Source organism: Paroedura picta, chromosome 2 (assembly GCF_049243985.1).
Source record: "Paroedura picta isolate Pp20150507F chromosome 2, Ppicta_v3.0, whole genome shotgun sequence".
In the NCBI taxonomy this organism is placed as follows: domain Eukaryota; kingdom Metazoa; phylum Chordata; class Lepidosauria; order Squamata; family Gekkonidae; genus Paroedura; species Paroedura picta.
In genome coordinates this window covers 144,088,653-144,110,719 of record NC_135370.1, presented here as the reverse complement: position 1 = coordinate 144,110,719, position 22,067 = coordinate 144,088,653, and the positions used below count along the sequence as shown (strand labels likewise).

The following is a 22,067-nucleotide window of genomic DNA, read 5'->3' as shown; positions in this document are numbered from 1 at the left end:
AAGTTTTTCTTGTGGGGAAGTCGGTTTCTTTGGTGTGGGTTACCTTGTCACTTGACGGGCTCCATCAAATTCAGTGCATGCTGCTGCCAGAATATACCCTTCTCTGTTCTCCTGTTGTGCTTTGTGACTGTGTGTGTGACTCTAGTAAACTAGATAGCAAACAGTTAACTGAAACCTGATTGGGAGAGGATGGACACCCTCTGAATTGTTAGTCAAAATTGGTTGCAATAAAATGTTGTGTGTTTTCTTATACTGCTGTGTTGGAATTATCCAACTTGGATGCCAATTTAAAGAAAATCCAGTGCTTAGAGTATAAGAACATAAGAGAAGCTATGTTGGATCAGGCCAATGGCCCATGCAGTCCAGCATTGTGTCACAGTGGCAAAAACCCAGCTGCCATCAGGAGGTCCTCCAGTGGGGACAGAACTCCAAAAGCTCTTCCACTGGGGCCCTGCAAGCACCAAGAATACAGAGCATCACTGCCTCAGATATAGTGTTCCATCTATACCTTGTGGCTAACAGCCATTGATGGACCTCTGCTCCATGTGTTTATGCAATCCCCTCTTGAAGCTATTTATGTTTGTAGCTGCCACAACTTCTTGTAGAGTGAAGTCCATGTGTTGATTACTTTTTCCTATTATTTGTTCTAAGTCTACTGCTCATTACGTTCAGAAAGGGAGAATATACTTCTTTCTCTACCTTAATTATCCCATACAAAAGTTTGTAAACGTCTATTATGTCATCACTGAATTATAATTTCTCTTAAACCAGCCTTTCTCAGCTGTTTTACACTTGAGAAACCCCTGAAACATTTTTCAGGCTTCAAGAAACTCCAGAAGTGGTGGAGTCATGCAGAACATGGTTGCAAAGCATAGCTGTGTACTTGGGGGCCCTCCCCTTCCCACCCCTTTCAGACCCATCATTGGCCATTTTGGGGTGGGTGTGTCATATATGGTCATATCACTCAATAAATATTTAACAAATTAAAACTATATTAAGAATTAATTAACTCCCATCCATTCAGGAAACCCTTCCAGGGTCATGAATTAACCCCAGGGTTTCACGAAACTCTGGTTGAGAAAGCCTGTTCTAAGCTAAAAAGCCCTAATCTCTTTAACCTTTCTTCAAGGTAAGATGTTACATTCCTTTAATCATTTGACTTGCCTTTTTCTGTACCTTTTCCAATGCTATAAAACTTTTTTTTTTGAGGTACAAAGACCAGAACTGTACACAGTATTACAAATAGATTTATACAGAGGGGTATGATACTGGCTGATTTGTTTTCAATCCCCTTCCCAATAATCCCAAGCATAACATTTACCTTTTTTTTTACTGCAGTTGCACACTGAATCAACGTCTTCAGTGAATTATCTACCACAATGCCAACATTTCTTTCCTGGTCAGTTATCAGCATATATTTATCATTAGGATTTTTTGCTCCAATGTGCATTCCTTTGCACTTGCCTATGAATACAGTCAGCTACACACTTAGATTGGTCCAACAATCTCTACTGATTGTTCTCTCAGCTCAATTAGTTTGCAGCTTTGATCAGAAATCAGACTCTCTCCATGGCTGTTTCCATATTATGGAGGCTATATGTTAATAGCCTTTCCTTTTAGTGTTCTTGAGTGCATTTTGAATGCTGGTTACTTGTTGGTTGACTAAATAATTCTGAAAACTGAGATATTTTATATGCCTTATGAAATAACAGTGTGGCCAACTGTTTCTTATGGGTGGTGAACAATTTACCATTTCTTATGGAGCAATTTTCTTTTGGTATTTTAATTTTTAGAATGTAGATAGTGTCCTAATTATAGTTGGTAACTATTGTTAGCCAATTAGAATGGTAGGATATAAAAACTGTATATATAAACATAGATAAAGTATGGTTTCCGGCAAAAGAGAAAATTACTAATTAGTTTGCATCTAGAGGCAGAGAGAGGAATGTGTGCTAACCTCAAGACTCATTTATGTCATAGCAAAACACTTTTCAGCAGTACGTTTAAACCAAACTATAGATATAGTTTTAATACCCTCCAAACTGTTTCATCCACCTAAAATCCTGCACAGTACCATTGCCTAATAATACATCACTTCTCAGTATCTGTAATCTTGCTCTTGTTAGAGCATCTCTTGTGTCAGAAATCATCCCTAAGTACAGAAATTAAAAGAAGGGATTTACATCACCTTCAGCATACGTAACATAAAATGATTTAAATGTTAATTGTAAGATGATATGACTCAGGATACAAGTATCCAGATACAAGCCTTGAAGGATGGAAATCAAGAGAATGCACAGATTTCCTAAGTGCCGGATTAAAAATCTTTACCATCCAACCTTATCATTCTTTTGAAATATTTGGCTGTGCAAAACTGTCAAAGGAGCTCTTTTTAAAAAAGAATGCTGTCATTTCTTTCCTTCTCATAAGCGATGCTAGTTTTCCAATGCCCCTTTGACAGTATAATCAGTCAATTCAATCAGAGAAATTCTATACTACAGTGGTAATTTCCCTTCGCTTTTTCCCTTTACACTGTCAGTTTCAGCCACCTGCTGAAAGCAGTGGTGTGGAACAGCTCAGTATTAGCTCTGAAATTAGTACCAGTCCCCAGTTAAATACTTGGCACTTGCAGTGTGGGATAGACACTGTTAATGGCATATAAACTCATCAGTTCCGTTCAGCACATTACTTAAGCAAGACTATTTCCAAGTTATGCAGAGAACACCTCGCTGGACAAAAACTCAACGTTTGTATGATTTGACAAAACAACTCTCAGTTGACAAAGCACTGCATATCATGCTAAGTCCACTCTAAAACATATTCGAAAAATGCTTGCTGAACAGATTATGTCTATGAGAGTTTTCTTAAGCATTGTGATTTCCTAAGATATACAGAACACAGTGTAATTTGGAAGATCATTTAACGAACAACTAGTTTAAACAACTTCTTCCTAACACTGAAATGTCTACTGTGTACATAGCCAGCTAATATCTTCACAAACTAGTGTTTGTCCTGGCGTACTTAGCTCAGCATGCAGTCTAAGTGAATGAGTCAGGCAACAGTGATGAAAAGCATTTACTATACACTCCTCGCAGGGTCATCACTGGACAACCTGTACAAGATTTGTGCTTTAAATAATAAATGAACTAAACACCTTGAGGTAATTGGCTGTGTGAAGCCTCACACTAGGCTAGATAGCTTACCTGTACAAAGTAAAATAAGATTAAATAATAAATGAACACTGTAGAGGGTTTTTTACCAAACTAATTCTACATGCTTTTTTATAGTGAAAGATGTCCATGGACTGAGATGTTTTTGTGATTTCATGCTGGTGCCATGGGGCCATTCTACATCTCTGTCTACACTAACTCTTTCAAAGGTCTGTGCCTCTTCCAATGATGATGTTAAGGAACTGTGACACGGCCTGCTTTGCACAAGCTAGCTCAAGCATCCTACTGTATGTTAGGCTGCATCCTGAATCTACAACAAAAAGGAGAAACTACCCTGACCCAAGTCAAGAACCCACCCCCAAAAAGGGTCAAAATTAAGGGGAATGTGCTCAAGTCTCTGTAGGGTGAAACTAGTTCTAAAATTGAATACTTATTAAAATTAAAAACCTAAGGCTTAAAATATAGCCAAGGTTACATTCATACTCATCCCACCATTGACCTGAGGTGTTTTGGCATCACTGCCTTCATCAATGGTCAAATATAGAATAGTACAGATGCACTGGGAAACCAATATGGCAATATAAAATATCCAAATTGGACTTATGTAGAGTCGTCTCTCTTCAGTTATTCTTTAATTCTTATTTCATACAAGTCCAGACGCGTTTCGCCTACAGCTTTTTCAAGGGACGTTTTTTTATATTTAAGGGCCAACTTCAACTTATTATGAAATCTCTTGACAGAGTATAAGGTCACACAATAGCTAAACCTAGCTTGTGGCGTTTCAGGACCCAGGGGACACCGGCAGGTGCCTCTCTCTCTCTCTCTCTCTCTCTCTCTCCATCGCAGCAGGAGCCATAGCAGGTAATCAGGGCTGTTTGTAGCAGAGAATAAGGGCTCATTTGGGCGGTTCTCTCTGTCTCTCTCTCTGTCTCTCCGTCTCAGCAGGAGCCATAGCAGGTAATCAGGGCTGGTTTATGGTTTGGTAGGGCTCTCTGTGTCTCTGTGTCTCTCTCTCACACACTGGCTCCTGCAGCTTCTGAGAGCAAAATGCCTAGCATCCAGGGAGGGAGGGAGTGAGCTGTAGGTGCAGGGCCAATCAGCCTGATTGGCCCTATTCCAACTCGGACAGCCAGGACATTTTCCACCCCCAGGGCTGGTTCACAAATATTAAGAGGAACAATGGATAAGGATTAGGGACAACTGTTTCAAAAACCTTATAAGCTTACTTACTAATTGACTGTATGGACCAGAAAGCCAGAAAATTCTTTGAGGCCTCTTATGTTTCTAAAGCAGGCCCTGGTCCAGATGAGCACCTATATAGTTTATAAGCAAATAATTATTAGAAATTCCTCTATGATGCTTATAAAATTACATAGCAATATAATGCCCAAGAATAACATCTTTCTTCCAGTGTCTAGTAAGTGTCCTATAGGAGCCAGCCCTTCTCCCAAGTAAGTTAACAAAATGAATTCTTACCCACAGAATCCTGAAACCTATCAGTTTTAAGCTTAAAGCACAAACAGAACATCTCCCACATACATGATTTCCAATAGGAAGGGCTGTACCATCTACTCCTCTGTGTGTTACTGGAGAGGATCTAAGTTGGCTCCTGACTAGCATATCTCTTACATTTCTGGATCCCCTCTCTGCAAAAATGGGAGCTGTCCTGCATCTAGTCCTGCAACAGAAGATGCCACTGTTTGATTATTATATTCCTCAACAGCTTATGTTGTTGTTGTTGGTAAGTGCGAAGTCGTGTCCAACCCATTGCGACCCCACGGACAATGATCCTCCAGGCCTTCCTGTCCTGTACCATTCCCCAGAGTCCATTTAAGTTTGCACCTACTGCTTCAGTTACTCCATCCAGCCACCTCATTCTCTGTCATCCCCTTCTTCTTTTGCCCTTGATTGCTCCCAGCATTAGGCTCTTCTCCAGGGAATCCTTCCTTCTCATGAGGTGGCCAAAGTATTTGAGTTTCATCTTCAGGATCTGGCCTTCTAAGGAGCAGTCAGGCCTGATCTCCTCTAGGACTGACCGGTTTGTTCGCTTTGCAGTCCAAGGGACTCACAAGAGTCTTCTCCAGCACCAGAGTTCAAAAGCCTCAATTCTTTGACACTCAGCCTTCCTTATGGTCCAACTTTCGCAGCCATACATTGCAACTGGGAATACCATAGCCTTGACTAAACGCACTTTTGTTGGCAGGGTGATGTATCTGCTTTTTAGGATGCTGTCTAGATTTGCCATAGCTTTCCTCCCCAGAAGTAAGTGTCTTTTAATTTCTTTGGTGCAGTCCCCATCTGCAGTGATCTTGGAGCCCAGGAATATAAAATCTGTCACTATCTCCATTTCTTCCCCATCTATTTGCCAGGAATTGAGAGGGCCAGATGCCATGATCTTTGTTTTCTTGATGTTGAGTTTCAAGCCAACTTTTGCACTCTCCTCCTTTACCCGCATCAACAGGCTCTTTAGTTCCTCTTCACTTTCTGCCATTAGCAGCTTATATCTCCCATCAAAGGTGAGTTGTACAACCATTCTATCTGTATTTTTTGTTCTGTTCTTAGATATTAGCAGTGTAGTTCCGTTGGTATTCCTAGCCTTATAGAATGCCTGTTTCATGATCTTGTACAAATAACCCCTTTCTAAAAACTGTTTAGTAAGAATTTTGCCTTGTTTAATGAAATGAGTATAAACCTGAATCTACCAAGAGCAGAATGCTTACCTTTTTAAGGGACTGAACAATGACATCAAATCTATAATATAAAGATCAGAACTTGTACCATGAAAAGTATCTTACATGTATGTGCGGTGAGTGTTTCAAAGCCCAATTATTTATTGCAGCCGGGAGGCAGTCCCCAAGGTGCTTGTGTAGTGGAAACAGGAAATGGGCTTATGCAGAAATACTACAATCTGCTGGCTATAACACCTTCAAATGCAAACTGCAATCCATGACGTTAACCATAAACTGGAGAATTACATCCAAAAAATACTCCTTGCAAGGCTCACAAACCTATCTTATTGCTTACTTTGGGCCAATACAGTTAACCAATCATGTAATCATTGTCATGTGCTGAACTTAAATGAACTGACCCTCATTCCCAGATGCTGTTTCGAAATGGTATCAAGATTCAATCAATGGCACTTGACACACAACATTTGAAAATATTTTCTATAAAATCTCAGTCATTGTCACAGATTCTCACACAACTTAATGATAAGAGCTCAGCTTGTGTGTTTTTTAAAATGTCCATAAGACTTCTATTCTGAGGAAAGTCCTTTAATGAAAAATGCAAGTTGCATATGGCCTAGTGGGGTTCTTTGCTAATTCTCATGATATGCTATGTGCAGCCTTCTGTTATATCTGAGTCTGGTGGTTTCTTGAATAGCAAGAGGTTGCCAACAGCTGCATTGATCCAAAGTAAAATCCTAACGCAAAAGCTATGTAATGACTTAGTATCTTAGATAGCAGTTCCTTTAGTAATTCAGAGGTATTAGAAATACATCCCTAGAATTCTGCAGAATTGAAATGTTCTTGCATTTTTTTCTGCTTTCTTATCTTTAACGTTTCAAATTTTTGAAGATTGCCTTTATTTTTATATAGTTTACAATGTCTAGAAATCCATGTGAGACCAACTGCATTATTTTTGTCAGTATATTTTCTCAGCAGAATGTGCACAGGTGTACACACAGAAATGACCATGTGCACACACCCTTACTACTTATATCTGAACCCTGACATGTTTGAGAATTCCTTGTTCATAACTGATCTATTTGCTTGATTCACAGAATGGCACGCACGACTGCATTATGTTTTGTAACAGCAGAAGCTCCACATCTTGTATGAAATGTATTTGTTTCTTTTCTTGTTTGGCTGCATGCAAATCTCACATGTATAAATCATATGACAGCAAAATCCAAAGCTAAATCAAGGCTACATATTTGATTCCATGTTTATATTTCCATTAGCCTCTGATAACAGTGAGCCATAACAAATATTCCGTAGAATCATAGACTTATAAAGCTGGAAAGGATGTCCATGGTCATCTAGTCCAACCCCCCTGCACATTCCCGGCCCCAGAGAGGTGCACCTGGCCTCAACCAGAGCCAGGGCCTTTTCAGTCCTGGCCCTGACCTGGTGGAATGAGCTCCCAGAGAAGCTGCAGGACCTGCAGGAGCTTTTAGCTTTCCACAGGGCCTGCAAAACTGAGCTCTAACACAGCCGCCCCCCCTCCAGCCTTCTTAGATTATTAGGATATTATTAGTATAGGGTTGTGTTGCCGCCCTGTCTTATGGTTTTATGTAGTATTAATTGTTAAGGATTTTTACTGGGTTTTTAGCAGTGGTTGTAACCCACCACAAGCAGCAGACAATAAATTCAACAACAATAACAATAATAACAACAATGCAGGAACTCGCAACTACCTGCTCGCCCACAGTGACCCCAATTTCATGCCCAGATGATCCTTCCACCAAAAATCTCCGGAATCCAGCCTGGCCTGGAGGAAATTCACCTATCATCCCACAGTAGTAATTAGCAATTCCCTGGGTATTCAAGGCAGGGCCACAAGAGACAAACGCTGGCACATCCCTTCCTGCCCACCCACTCAAAATTTGCCTAAGTTCATAAAATCATCAGTTATGTCAAATGACTATCTGCCTCTGCTTAAAAACTTACAAAGAAGGAGAACATACCACCTCCTGATGAAACCTGGACTATAGAGAAAATGAAGCTGGTTTAAACAGAAACCTTCAAATATTAAATTACTGTTATTTGTGAAGATGGCATAAAACAAATATAGTTTGAACAGAGTATAAGATTCCATGTAAGTAAAGGAAAAATAAAGGAATATAGAAGTGCTCTAAATGCATTCAGCTGCATAGTACACTTTAAATCTTTTTTAAAACTGCAAGAGCAAAAGGAAGCTACCCTTTTAAAATACACAAATAGCATTTATGCAGCAGATAATCCAAAGTCTCAGTGACCTTGGCAGCATTGCAGAGGTAATCTTTGCATAGATGAATTATTCTTGAACAATTGCTCTAATGTATTAGGCACAAGCGTACTGTCCTTCAATATTAGCCATGCTTGTCTTTCCACCTATTTTGTAACAAACATATTTATTAAGGTCATAGTAAAGAAATCTCACACATCCCTTGCAGTGTAGTTTATACCAGACTTCTGCAAAAACACCTACAAGACATTGCAATTGTTTCACATATGACTTTTTCCCTTTAACATGAATAATGTTTAAGATCTGGGAATAGTTAATGTGGCTGACATGTTGCACTGGTTAATGAAGAGCAGCCAAAAGTAATCACAAAGAAACAAAATCACCTGAAAAACTTATTGTTTCTTCTTGAATCCCCATGAAGCCTTGATAAAGAGAACGGGGTCAAGTCCTGCCCAATCACTAAAGTTGAAAAATGTAATTATTTTTCCGTACCAGCAAGCTATCTAGTAACATATGATGATACAAAGCGTGTATATGTCTGATACAAATCTTTGATTGCGGCATTATCCAATTACTATTACTATGATTATTACTAATCTTGTCAGAAGGAATGCCACCCTCAGCCTTATTTATCTGTTGCTCAAATGAAAACAATATGATGGAACAACGCTTGGTCTGAATTCTGTGGCTTATCTAGCTGGGGCAGGTACAGGTTGTCCTGTTTTACAGCAGAGGCATTTTCCCCCTGTTTGTATTCTGCATGTTCCCCCCGGGGCAGACCAAAACACATTTTCATAGAAAACTTCAAGAATCATATAGCAACAGACATCGCTATTCTATGTCAGTTTTCCAACATCTAATTTAATATGTTTTCACCAAATACTTTTCTTGGTGCTTGTACATTTTTCACAATAAAATATATTGCACCTATCAAATAAGTGTCAGAGGTCTGCACAAATGGATGGTCAGACTTTCATGTCATTAATGAACAGCCCAGGACCAGTAGGTGGTTTGTTATGTATACATTATGCACAGACTCTAGCTTCTGAAATACAGTTTAGACAATGTTTTCCATCAGATTCATGAATCCCATAAGCAAGAGATAGATTTTGAAAATTATTCTCTCAAAAATAGATAAATGAATTCCTTATTTATGCTACTAAAGTGAAAATTGCAATCATGATACAGTAAAGCTAGAAAAAATAAGGTATATATATGTGTGTGATATATTGGCTAGCCTTGTCTGTGACTGTTCATGCAGTGTAAGAATTTCTTTATCCAAGGACAAGTTCTTTCACCTTCCCATCTGTCCTGTGATTTTTTTTAATGTCTAAGACAGGTGGCCTGTTGGAAACCTAAAACCCTATGGGTACAAAATCTGATTAAAATCTGATATTGGTTTCCATGATAAAGAAAAGCTCCATGTTTAGGCAAGAATTTGTAACAAACCTGCATAAATGTCAAAGGCAATCTGAACTATATTTTTAATTCAAGACCTCAATAAGTGTTGTAACAAAATGCTGCACAGAACCATTTCTCTATAGGTGATAGAAGGATACCGACAGAAGATGAGGTGCAGACAAATGTCTGTTTCTTCTGGATCAAGTTCCATTAAATGAAGATGACCAGTGTAAATCCAAGTTCATTCAACTCAATAAAATGATATATTTAGCCATCTACTTTTTAAAATTCTTATATAAATTATTACTATTAATAGTTGTAGTAACGTAATCATTTCCAGAGTTTCTTATCATATGCAACTCTAAGACTGTTTATGCATTGGAAACTTTGCTGCCATGTGGGAACATAAATCCGGGGTGGATGAGGTACATCAGGCAAAATGCTCCCCCGTGTGGGAGTAGGAAGAGGTAGGGTTACCTGCCCCAACTCAAACTCCAGCCTGCAGCCCAGCATTAAGCCTCCAGGGTAGAAACAATATGAGTGTATGGAATTTTACACAGAAACTTAGAGAAGGGCCAATGACAGCATGAAGTCATCAGCTTGATAAAGGAACAGGGTACAGATAGCCCAAGGGATAATTCTGCTTTCCATGATCAATGAAGCTCTCCTACTTAAGCAACCTATGTACACAATTAGGTCTGATCTTAGTATGAATGTGAATGATATTAACCCAGATGGTATGATGGCATGAGAACTAGTCTGGTGTAGTGGTTAGGAGTGTGGACTTCTAATCTGACAAGCCAGGTTCGATTCTGCGCTCCCCCACATGCAGCCAGCTGAGTGACCTTGACTTGCCAGGGTGCTGATAAAGCTGTTCTGACTGAGCAGTGATATCAGGGCTTTCTCAGCCTCACCCACCTCACAGGGCATCTGTTGTGGGGAGAGGAAAGGGAAGGCGACTGTAAACCACTTTGAGACACTTTCGGATAGAAAAAAATGGCATATAGGAACCAATAGCCTTGACAAAAGGTATTGGGTTGACTGAGGGCCATTTCGCACGGCTTCAAAATAGCACAATGGTTGCTAATTGGAAACGCTACTAATTTGCCATAACCCACGACGTCGTAGACAATCTGCAACAATCCTGAAACCGACCCGCAAAAAGCGCTTCGTTGTAGCGCTTTCAGGGGAATCCAGAAAAGTGGATTCACCCTCCGGATAGCGATACACTCCTGCAATCAATCTGCAACAGTAGCGCTAAAGACCTGTGCGTTACCATTGTTGCTGGTTCTTCAAAGTCCCTCCCCCTGGCTCTCTCCTCCAAACTTCCGGCGAAGCGATCGCCATTTTTTTTTCTCCGAGCGAGCGGGGATAAACGCACCAGCGAGCCTCTTTCTGTTTAGAGGCTTCCCTGGCTTCAGTCCTTCACCTTTAGTCACTAAGCACAAACCACATAAAAGCCCGTTTGCTGAAATAAAGTCCCTTTATTTTTTACACATTAATTCAGCCGAAAATCGGGCCCGTGAGAGGGGGGGGGGGATTTTTTTTTATCACTCGAGGCAGCGTGCAAACGATCATACAATCAAACGACAGCTCACATTAGGCAGCTGGATGGGTCTCTCCGTAGCAACGAATCTACCTAGATTCGTTGCTATGGGTCGGGTTTTTTAAAAAAAAACCTTTCTTAAAGGGAAAGGGGCTGTTTGGGAGCATGCTAACGGCTGCCCATTGGCTGCTTGACGGCCAGGGGCGGGACGAGCTTGGCAATAGCGCTTCCTTTCTAGCGATTTCTGCCGAGACCGGAAGCCTGTGGGAAACGCTAAAAAACGCAACTGATTCCACTACAAAGGCAGGTATGCATAACGACGAATTCCACTATTTTAAATGGCGATTTTTCATTCCGCAAACAATTTGCAACAAAGATCCCCGTGCGAAAAGGCCCTGAATTTAGCCATGCACAGGATTGTTGGAATGGACACCACTAACCATTCTTATGGTGTTGCAAAGGCAGTCGCTATATAGAAATAGGTACCCCTCTCTGATTGCTGGATGCAGTACATTCCAAAAGTATACACCATCGTTTTCCAAAGTACAAGTGTGCAATCACCCTTGAAAAGTAGACTAGGCAAAATCTGAGATATCCAGGAAGTGGAACTTTGCTGTGCTGACCATTCTTTCTGGGTACCAAATTTCTACTGATCACAAATTACCTATTCCTTTATATCTGTTGCTACATTAATTGCTTTTACTATTTTTTAAATCAAATTCTACCCCAGCCCAAATCTTTAACAGTCCATTTTAAAACACTGGATTGAAAATAAAGCATGCAAATTGAGCTATTTTATGCAACATTAGCACAGTAACGTAAGTGTTATTACTTTGCATAATTTATGTTAAGTACAGAATGTGATACTTTGTGACATATGAAAAAGCCTTATTATTATTAGGCAGAATATACATGTTATGTAAGTTTCTTCCAAAAAGAGATTAAAATACAAAATTAAGTCTTAAAATACTGACAGATAATATTTGTTGGAAGGAAACAAGGAGTTTGCAGGGTAAATCATAATACTACATTTGAAGCATTTCCTAGGTGAAAGACAACGGAATTTGAAATCTAGTTTAAAAGTTTTGCACAGAATACTAAGTGATGATTGCTGCAGATAATTAAAATTTAAAGTATTACATTATTTAGCATGTCCTAAATAATTAAGGAAATTTTAAAAACCTAAGCAGGATAAGATTGGAAGTAACTCTATAATATTTTACTAAATAGCATCACTTGAAAACAGAATAAGAATACACACTGCCCTTCACATTGTTATTATTTGTGTTAAAGTATCGAGTGAATTCCAAAAAGCTCATAAATCAAGTTAAATAATACTAACCAAATTTTCTCTTTTGAGAAACAGTCTTCAAAGATATTTTTCCAGAGATATTTCAGCTATCAGTATTTCTTCAAATATATTTCCAGCTAAGCATATGCTGCATCCTACAAATATCTGTAACATTACTTCTTATCCCACTGTTAAGGCTGACTGGCAACTTTTTAAAATTTGTCTTCTCAGTCAATTGCTTATGAAAGAAAAGGTTTACAACCAATATAAAACTTGTCCAGTTATCAGATGAAGTGCAGACAATATAGATATGGAAACTGCTTGATAGTTCATTCAAACTGCATTTAACTTAATTCAGGCCCATTCCGCACGACTTCAATGTTGCAAAAGGCTTCCAAATTGTAAACACTACTAATTTGCAGTTATGCACGACTTTGCACACAATCTGCCACACTCCTGAAACCGATCTGCAAAAAGCTATTCGTTGTAGCGCTTAAAGGGGAATCCAGAAAAGTGGATTCACCCTCCAAAAAGCGCTACACTCTAGCAAACAATCTGCAACAGTAGTGAAAAAGACCTGTGCATTCCCATTGTTGTGGTTCCAGCCAAGTCCCTCCGACTGGCTCTCTCCTCCGAACTTCCAGCGAAGCGATCGCCATTTTTTTTTCTTGGAGCGAGCAGAAAGCAACGAGCCGGCGAGCCTTCATTCACCCAGCGAGGCTTCTCCAGCTATAGTCCCTCCACAGAACTGCTTTAAAGCTCCCCTCAAGTCACCAAGCACAATACAGCCCCGTTTGCAAGTTCCCTTTATTTTCAGCCGAAAATTGCGCCCGTGCATGGAGGGATTTTTTTTTCACTTGGGGGAGCGTGGTAACGATGAATCGGCAGCTCACACGCCAGCTGCCAGCTAGATGGGTCTCTACGTTAGGAGGAATCAAGGAATCAAGGCATATTCGTTGTAACATGTGTTTTTCTTTTTTTTTAAACCTGCGCTTAAGGGGAAAGGGGCTTTTCGGGAGCATGATAACGGCCGCCCATTGGCTGTTCATTTGATTGATGGCCAGGGGCGGGACAGAAAAAATCGCTTCCTTTCTAGCGACTTTTGGCGAGACCGGAAACCTGTGGGAAACGATTGAAACGCTACTGGATTCCACTACAAAGGCAGGTATGCATAACGCCGAATAGCACTTTTAAAAAGAGCGTTTCCACTTTCAGGAACCAATTGGCAACATTGGTGCGGAATGGGCCTCAGTCTAAATTAGCAGATGATTTGGAAACACCCTTTACACTACTCTCACTTCATATTTCATCATATTCATCAGCAGACACTAAATTGAAGATGTTAGTAAAATAATTTCTTTTACTTCTAACATTTGTAGCCCACAACTGACTGTTCATACAAAAGGGAAAGAAATCTAGAAAGTTTTTGATCACTGCACTGCACTGCACTTTCTGCTAGTATACTACATTGTTTTCTGGAAGTATATTGCTTCCTCCTCTTTTAACCATATTCAGTTTACAGAAAGAAAGAGTCTTTGAAGTGTCCCAGACTCTGGGTATGGTTGCTGTGCGCTGGTAATCCATACCGGTTTTAGAAGTGAGCTCAGAATTTCATAAAATATTCAACTCTGAAGGGACAGTCACCTGAAAAAGAAAGATAGTGGCATGCTCTCTAGCAATTTGCAGATGAAAAGAGGGATACGTGTAGTGTAACGTACATTGTCATACCAAGATTACTTGAGTCTCCCCACCATATTCTGATTATTGTAGAAGGAATTCACTTGTTATGCAATTCTTTCTTAACCTGCAACAGTTAATCATATTAAGTGAAGAGACTATCTTTTTCAGAAACCTAAGGAAGTCTCATACAATTTTTAATCTCCAAGTGGTCCTAGCTGTATTTATTAAACAAACCTGCAATACTAACACATCCAGCAGTAGGTAGCCACAGCCAGAAGGAGACAGTACAAGGGAAGCAGTGCACAACTAAGATGCATCTCAGAAGGATACCTGAAATGAGGAACCCTAGTGTGTATCTGTGTACACTCACAAACAGTAAAAGCTTTGAAGATCCTTTTTATCAAAACTGGTAAAACATGGAAGAAGCATTTTACCACATACTGTTGCTAGAAAACAGCAACTATGGCATTCAACATGTACAGCTAGGTTATATGCTAAGGGAGAAGACTGATTACAGAAATGGAGATTTTTAGAGTGCTCCTAAGTAGTTCTCCTTGGAAACCAACTCAGTTCTAATCCGTGAACTAGGAGAGTTTTCTTACAATTACATTTCAGTGAGAAGAAACTATCATAACAGAGCCACAGGAAGTCATCCAAGAAGTGTCACCGAATGCTTCAGCTGTTGTAAGAAATCAGGCATTAGTCCCCTAGCTGATTATCGCAAACACACCTCCAGAAAATAAATCACCATGGTCAGTTTCCATCATTATCTTATTATAAGTGTATAAATAGTGCCCCCAGATGTTTCTTTGGTCAATATGGTAATACCACCATGGCATGCAAAGTATATCAAAATAACATGAGCAATTCCTTTTTTTCAGTCTAGCAGACTGCTATTCCTTCACTTGGCTGCTTTCCATATAGCCACAAGCATGTCAGAGACAAACACATACAGATTGCTGCAAATTACATGAGCTTACTGAAGGTCTCTTTTGAAATTTCAGCCTACCTGAACTCTCCAAATTATCCACTTTCCAACCACTCCTAGTGAATTTGAAGGAAACCTACTCTGCAGCAGGCCTTTTCCAATGGCAATAAAACTCAGCTAGAGAACTCAATGCACCTGTCAATATATTTCTTGATTACTAACAGCAATGGGGGTCCCTTCTGTACACAAAGCGTGGGGTTGTGGGTGATAGCATAATCTAGACAAAGGGAAATGAGGCAATACACAGCCGCGCAAACCAACTACAAAGAGTTTCAGCTCTTTCATCTTGCTGACGGATTCTCACAGAATCAATCTTCCCGGTGGCTGTATTCTGGCCATAATGCTGAAAAGCACTAACGGCATGGAAAATTTAGTTGTTCAATAATTGTATTATTAATTTCTACTCTATTTTACCCCATTGGTGTCAAATGTTAGCTCAAAGAGACTTACAAGACCAAATGTGTACACCACCTCCCAAATATTAAAGTTCTCTAAATTCCTATTAAAATTAAAAACATTAAACATAAATACGGACATGATAAAAAATAGCCCTAACTTCATCTTCACTGCACCTGCTTCACTGCATAAACTTCATGAATTACTCAACAGTCGCCAAAAGTTTTCTTAAATAGTGAGATTTTGCAGTGCCTACTAAGATGGGGATCTTCCTGTCTTCTGTGAGAAATTTCTAAAGGACAGGTGCCATGGCTGAGAATATCCATATTCAAGCAACAGCTGATGGAGAAGTCCTCAGAAATGAAACATTCAAGACTACTTGGAAGATCTAGGTTAGTGCAGAAGTTCATACCATAAAACATAGTCCTTCAGGCTAAGACCCATGGCTATGAATCAGCATCTTGAATTTGACCCTGAAGCAAACAGGTAGACAATATAAATAACATAACAGTAAGGTAAGATGCACCACAGGGAAACAGTTAACAGAAAAGCAGTTGCATTCTGTACTAATTGAAAATTTTGCTATCACATTCAAAAACATTTCCAGGTAAAGTACATGACAACACTCCGGTCCTGAAGTCATAGAGATTGTTCATTGCAGCTAGCTCAACAGATGCCAGGTAACAAGCCAATTTCTGCACTTTCAACTACATTAACTTATTTATCAAACAAAACAGAATCTAATAAACCTGTTAATCTCTTTACTTAATTTATCAGTTTAAGCAATAATCCATCTAGAACTGGGAAGACAATTCCCTCCCATACAAAACCCCATCTTTATTACCAATGCTTGAACAAATATACAGAAATACAATTAATTACTATTTACAGGAGTTTTCATGGTTCCCCTGCATACAGCCTAACTTTCAGGTCAAGTGTATGTTGACAAAAGGAACTGCTCACATGACTTTCCTTCAAGATGAACTGGGTGTACTCTACATGTTTCTCTTTTGGAAGTAACCTCCACCATCCCTTACAACAGTGGTCCCCAACCCCAGGTCCAGGAACTGGGACCGGTTCATAGATCAGTTGGTACTGGTCCACGGCTCCTCCTCGTCGTCCTCCCCAGCTGCTGCCTTGGGGGCTGCCCTGCCACTCGGTTGCTGGCACACTTTTGGTGCTCTCCAGTGGCAACCATGGCTGGTGCTCCCCCTCGGCATGGTACTGTGCAGCTGCTGCTGGCAGTGCCCCCCCAGCGGGTGGCGGGAAGTCAGGGGCGCCCGCGAGAAAGCAAGTGGAGCAGGGGCTCAGGCAGCACCAATGTCCCTCGGCAAAAGACTAACCCCCCCTTGGCCTCAGTAAAATTGTCAAGCATTGACCAGTCCCCGGTGATAAAAAGGTTGGGGACCACTGCCTTACAACATTCAGACAGACCTTGAGTGTTTCATCCCAATGCAGTAAAAATGTAGGTTTAAAGGCAGCAAAAAACAGAGAGTAAAGCCCTTGAATACAAATGTACACAGCTAGATTATACCCTAAACAAGTACTTGCTAAAATAATACAGTTTAAATCATTCTTACTAGCTAGCAAAAACAATGCATCCTGAAATAATTCACCACCAAAAACAAGATTAGGACGTCTTTCAATTAATACATAAAATACTGTCAATTGTTAGGTCAGCAGACTGTTACTGGACCACATTTAAATCAATACTTTAAATAAAATACTGTTATTTCACAACAGTTGAGCAGACAATGTCATATTTTTCTCTTTTTTAAAAGTTAGAATTCCAAGTTAAACAAAAATAGAACATAAACATGTATAAAGTGGTTAGTAAATAGTAACTACTTGACTTGCTGAGGAGGTACAGATGACAAATTGACAAAGGAGACAGCCAGTGCAACAGTGGAGGAAGACTCAGGATGAATCTGATATGACATGGGCTACAGCTAATTTTAAAGCATATTCTGTGATAGTGACAGTGGCAAAGAAACAACCACCATTGGGTCTGCACATTGGAGGCTGGTTGCGCTGCTCCATGTGGTCAGAGCTGTTGGGATCTAGACTGCAGAAAGAGGTAGGATCTAGACTGCTTGAAAAACCAATGTAAGAGTACACCACGAAAAGAAAGGGATGGTTCAAAATTATTGTAACAGAAAACAGAACCTATCCCGGGCTATATTAAATATATGGGATGAGTCTTTTGAACAGACCTCCCCAAACCTGAGAGCCAAAGGCCACATATATATAATATAATTTAAAGAAGGACAACCACTGAGGAAAACAAAATTGAAAACGGTTTAATCTAGAGGCCGTTCTGGTTGTGCTTATACACATAAATATATAAGAAGAGATAAGAAACGTTTATTTGTATTTATTGTGGAATTGTTTAATATAGCCCGGGATAGGTTCTGTTTTCTGTTACGAAAAACCAATATGACATTTTGTTCACACATAAAATCTCATATACTTGGGCCAATTTAGATTCCATATTAGGAGTGATGGAGTTCCAACCTGTCCAATTCTTTGGATATTTTTATTCAGTCTAAACAGATGGATGGGATTCTTAGAAGTTTGAGGTTAACTGCCTGCTTGTATGATCCTTGTCCTTTCTGGTTGCCTACATCTGCTGGGGGGAGGGGGCTTGCTGGGTCAAAGAAGCAGTTGATGTCTATTTCGGAGTGGGGGTGGTTATCTATCCTTGAAACAGGCTACCCTAGATACAAGATATTTGAATAATTATGGACCAATCTCAAATATTCCATTCTTGAGCAAGGTGATTGAGTGAGTAGTGGCTAGACAACTCCAGGGATTTCTTGATGAAACAGCATTGGGTGCCATGATAGATCACCTATGCCATGAGATAGACTGAGGAAGTACAACTCTTATGACCTCAATCTTTCAACAGCTTTTGATGCCATCTATCATGGTATCCTTCTTGACCACCTTTTGGAGTGGGACTGGTTTTGTAATAGTTCCCGTCGTACCTGCATGGTAAGAGTCAGAAGATGGCACAGGGTGCCAGTTTTTCAGTCTCTTGACCTCTAGCTTGTAGGGTGCTGCAAGGCTTCATCTTGTTCTCCAATGCTTTTTAAGACCTACATGAAACTGCTGGGTAGGTTGATGCAATAATTTGGGCTGGGCTCTCACAAATATGCAGCTTACACACATTTCCCTTGTGCTTCTGACAGATCACAGACAGGCTGTAGCACCCCTGAAGAGCCTAGAGGTGGATGCAGGATAGTAAATTGAATGTTAATTTTAACAAAACAAAAGTGCTATTGGCAAGCAGATGGTCTAACCCAGGATTAATGGAGCCACCTACTTTGGATAGGATAGGATATCACTGCCCTTTAAGAAATAGGTTCATAACTTGGGGTGCTCCTGAACCCATAAGTCCCAATTACTGCTGTGTTTAATCACCACCCATACCAGCAACGAGAACCAAGCAGGTCCTTTTCTGTGTGGAAACCACACAAGTCATCCACTCTTTGCTGCCCAGCCTGACCACAAGTCCTGCCTTAAAGGCCAAGAGAGCTCTGAAATGGGCCTTGACCCTGCCTTTGCTGAGAGAAACCAAAACTTAAACGCTGGCAATATCGTTGTGGTTACCTAGCAACAGTCACTGAAGACATTTGTTTCTTGCATTTACAGGTACTACTTCAGTTACTTGGGGGGCGGGTTAATATCCCTCTTTTTATAGATGTCAGATTTTTCTGAAACCCTGGCACATTTTTCACATTTGTAGAAAAATCTGCCTTGTGGTTTCAGATTTTGGCATACTGACAATTAGAGATATTGAGGTATACTGAATTACCATGTGTCAAATAAATATGTCTTATGTAACTTATGATTAAGGTAAATAATGGCTTCAAAAGAAGATTTGCATGTTATTAATATCCATATTTTCCAAGTATTTATTGACACTTTTTTCATTATGGATGGTATAAACATGTAAATATAAATGGTTTCCATACACATTTTATTTTCCAGGTTTACCTGATGCTGATAGAACATTTCATAGAATCATAGAATCATCGACTCATAGAGTTGGAAGGGGACATACAGGCCATCTAGTCCAACCGCCTGCTCAACGCAGGATCAGCCCAAAGCATCCTAAAGCATTTCACCATCAACTCTTTAGAATCTCAATATGCTCCTTGCACTATTCTACACAATCTTAGAGTAACATGCAAGCTTTGCTACTCATCAGGCATTTATGATGCAGTGAACATAAGACTCTTCTTTTAAAAAGGAAATAATACACAACAGTTAACACTAGAAGAATAATTAAACTAGTCAGAAAGCAGCCTTGATTTTGCCTAAGTTATATAGGCTCGAGAAGTGGGCTAAACTGAATAAAATGAAGTTCAATAGGGACAAGTGTAAAGTTCTGCATTTAGGTAGGAAAAACCAAACACACCAATATAGGACGGGGGAACTTGTCTTGGCAGTAGCATGTGCGAAAAGGATCTAGGAGTCTTAGTAGACCATACATTGAACATGAGTCAACAGTGTGACTTGGTGGCTAAAAAGGCAAATGGGATTTTGGGCTGCATCAAACAGAGTATCGTGTCCAGATCACTTTACTCTGCTGTGGTTTGGCCTCACTTGGAGTACTGTGTTCAGTTTTGGGCACCCCAGTGGAAGAGGGATGCAGACAAACTGTAGCATGTCCAGAGGAGGGCAACAAAGATGGTGAGGGGTTTGGAGACCAAGATGTATGAAGAAAGGTACGGGGAGCTTGATCTGTTTAGCCTGCAGAGAAGATGACTGAGAGAAGATTTGATAACCATCTTCAAATATTTAAAAGGCTGCTATATAGAGGATGGAGCAGAGTTGTTCTCTCTTGCCCCGGAGAATGAAATTCAAAAGAAATTCCGTCTAAACATCAGGAAGAAGATTCTGACAGAGCGGTTTCTCAGTGGAACAGACTTCCTCGGGAGGTGGTAGGTTCTCCATCTTTGGAAATTTTTAAACAGAGGCTGGATAGCCATTTGATGGGAGAGGGTGATTCTGTGAAAGTTTAAGGGGGTGGCAGGTTACAGTGGATGAGTGATAGGGTTGTGATTGTCCTGCATAGTGCAGGGAGTTGGACTAGATGACCCACAAGATGCCTTCCAACTCTATTATTCTATGATTCTATATAAGGGATTACTTTTGTTTTTAAGGAGACTTGGAGAATATAAGAAAAACAGTCACAGTAAACTGTTCATTAATAAATCCATTTTCTCTGCCAAATATGCCTTCTAAAATACTATAAGGCAAAAATAGAACATCACTACTCTTACTAAAAAGCCCAATTGTGTTTTCCTGTCTTTAAAAGTTTGTTTTGAAAAGCAAACAGTTAATTCTTGGCATGCTCAGTAGACAAATTATTAAGATCTTTAGAAATAACCTTTAGTGTTGAAAATTCCTCTTTCCCCAAAAAAGAACTGTGATGCTCTCTTTCTTTCAAGGTTTCAAAATTATTGGAACAATCGCCAAACTATTTACTACATACATGGTAAGAAGTGTGGGTCAAGAAAGAAACATTTTCATCACCTGGAATATAAGGATAAGGAGTGATTTCTTCAGAAAGTATCTAACAATAGTAATAAAAGTGTTTTAAAAATTGAAATAAAGAATGATAGGAATCTGCGCTCAACTGGCAGAGAGAATATGCAAATTCAAGCTCTGATACTCCAATAAGGTCCTGTTAAAAATCTTTCAAACCAGTTAAAGCATTAAGGTATTTTTCCAATAGTTTCATCCAGAAATCAGATTTTACAATAGTATAAGCAAAAACTTAGAGAAAAATACACTTTTCTAGTTCTTCTCTTAGGTAAAATAAATAAAACCCTCAGCACCTTATCAAAATAAATGCAAGTCTCAAAAGACAAACTAATGAACCATGGACAGTTGTTCATTCAGGAAAACATATGTTGAAAGAAACACGTGGGTTTGAAGAAAAAATATGCTTAAAGGAAAACAACTAAGAAGAAAAAATTATACATATTTAAATATTTAAATTATACATATTTAAATATTTAAATTCATAATGTTCAACATTATCCCTCTTTCAATATTTTATGCCTTTACAGCAAAACTAAAGGACATATTCTTAATTTTTGTCTCCACATTAAAATACCTTGTAAGATTTGAATTTTATGTATCTTTCTAGAAGTAGAAAAGATCTCTTTCTGAAACCTTGAAAGACATACTGTCTGTCAGAGTAGGCAGCAAAAGGATAAGTATATCAATGACATGACTTCATATAAGGTGGCTTTATATCCTTAAGATAAATCAATAATGTTTATTCTATGATGGCTTAGGTCCCACCAAGAATTACAACTGATGGGAGGATTTCTGTCTGCTAAGTGTGAGTTCGTGTAGCCCAAAATTCCCCTGAAATCCTGCTCCTGGGAGATGGGGAATCTCAACAATAGTAGGTCAGCTATGAAAAGGGGGAATTGATGATAATTCTATTGATGATAATTCTATTAGTTGGTGGGATCCAACCCATAATCTAACACAAAAAAGAATCCTAACTCAAAAGGTTAAACTATTATAATACATTATTCTCACTCTAAACTATCACTTTTCTTCTGAAGTTACCACATACAAACTAAACACCATTCCAAATTATTCACAAAATTTTATAAA

The 22,067-nt window shown here is 39.4% G+C and overlaps 1 protein-coding gene across 13 annotated transcripts in view; it reads right to left on the bottom strand.

Annotated features, from left to right (window-relative positions):
• The window catches only part of NPAS3 (neuronal PAS domain protein 3), an 885,376-nt gene that overhangs the window by 655,710 nt on the left and 207,599 nt on the right, over nt 1–22,067 (bottom strand). The gene's annotated exons all lie outside the window — the stretch shown is intronic.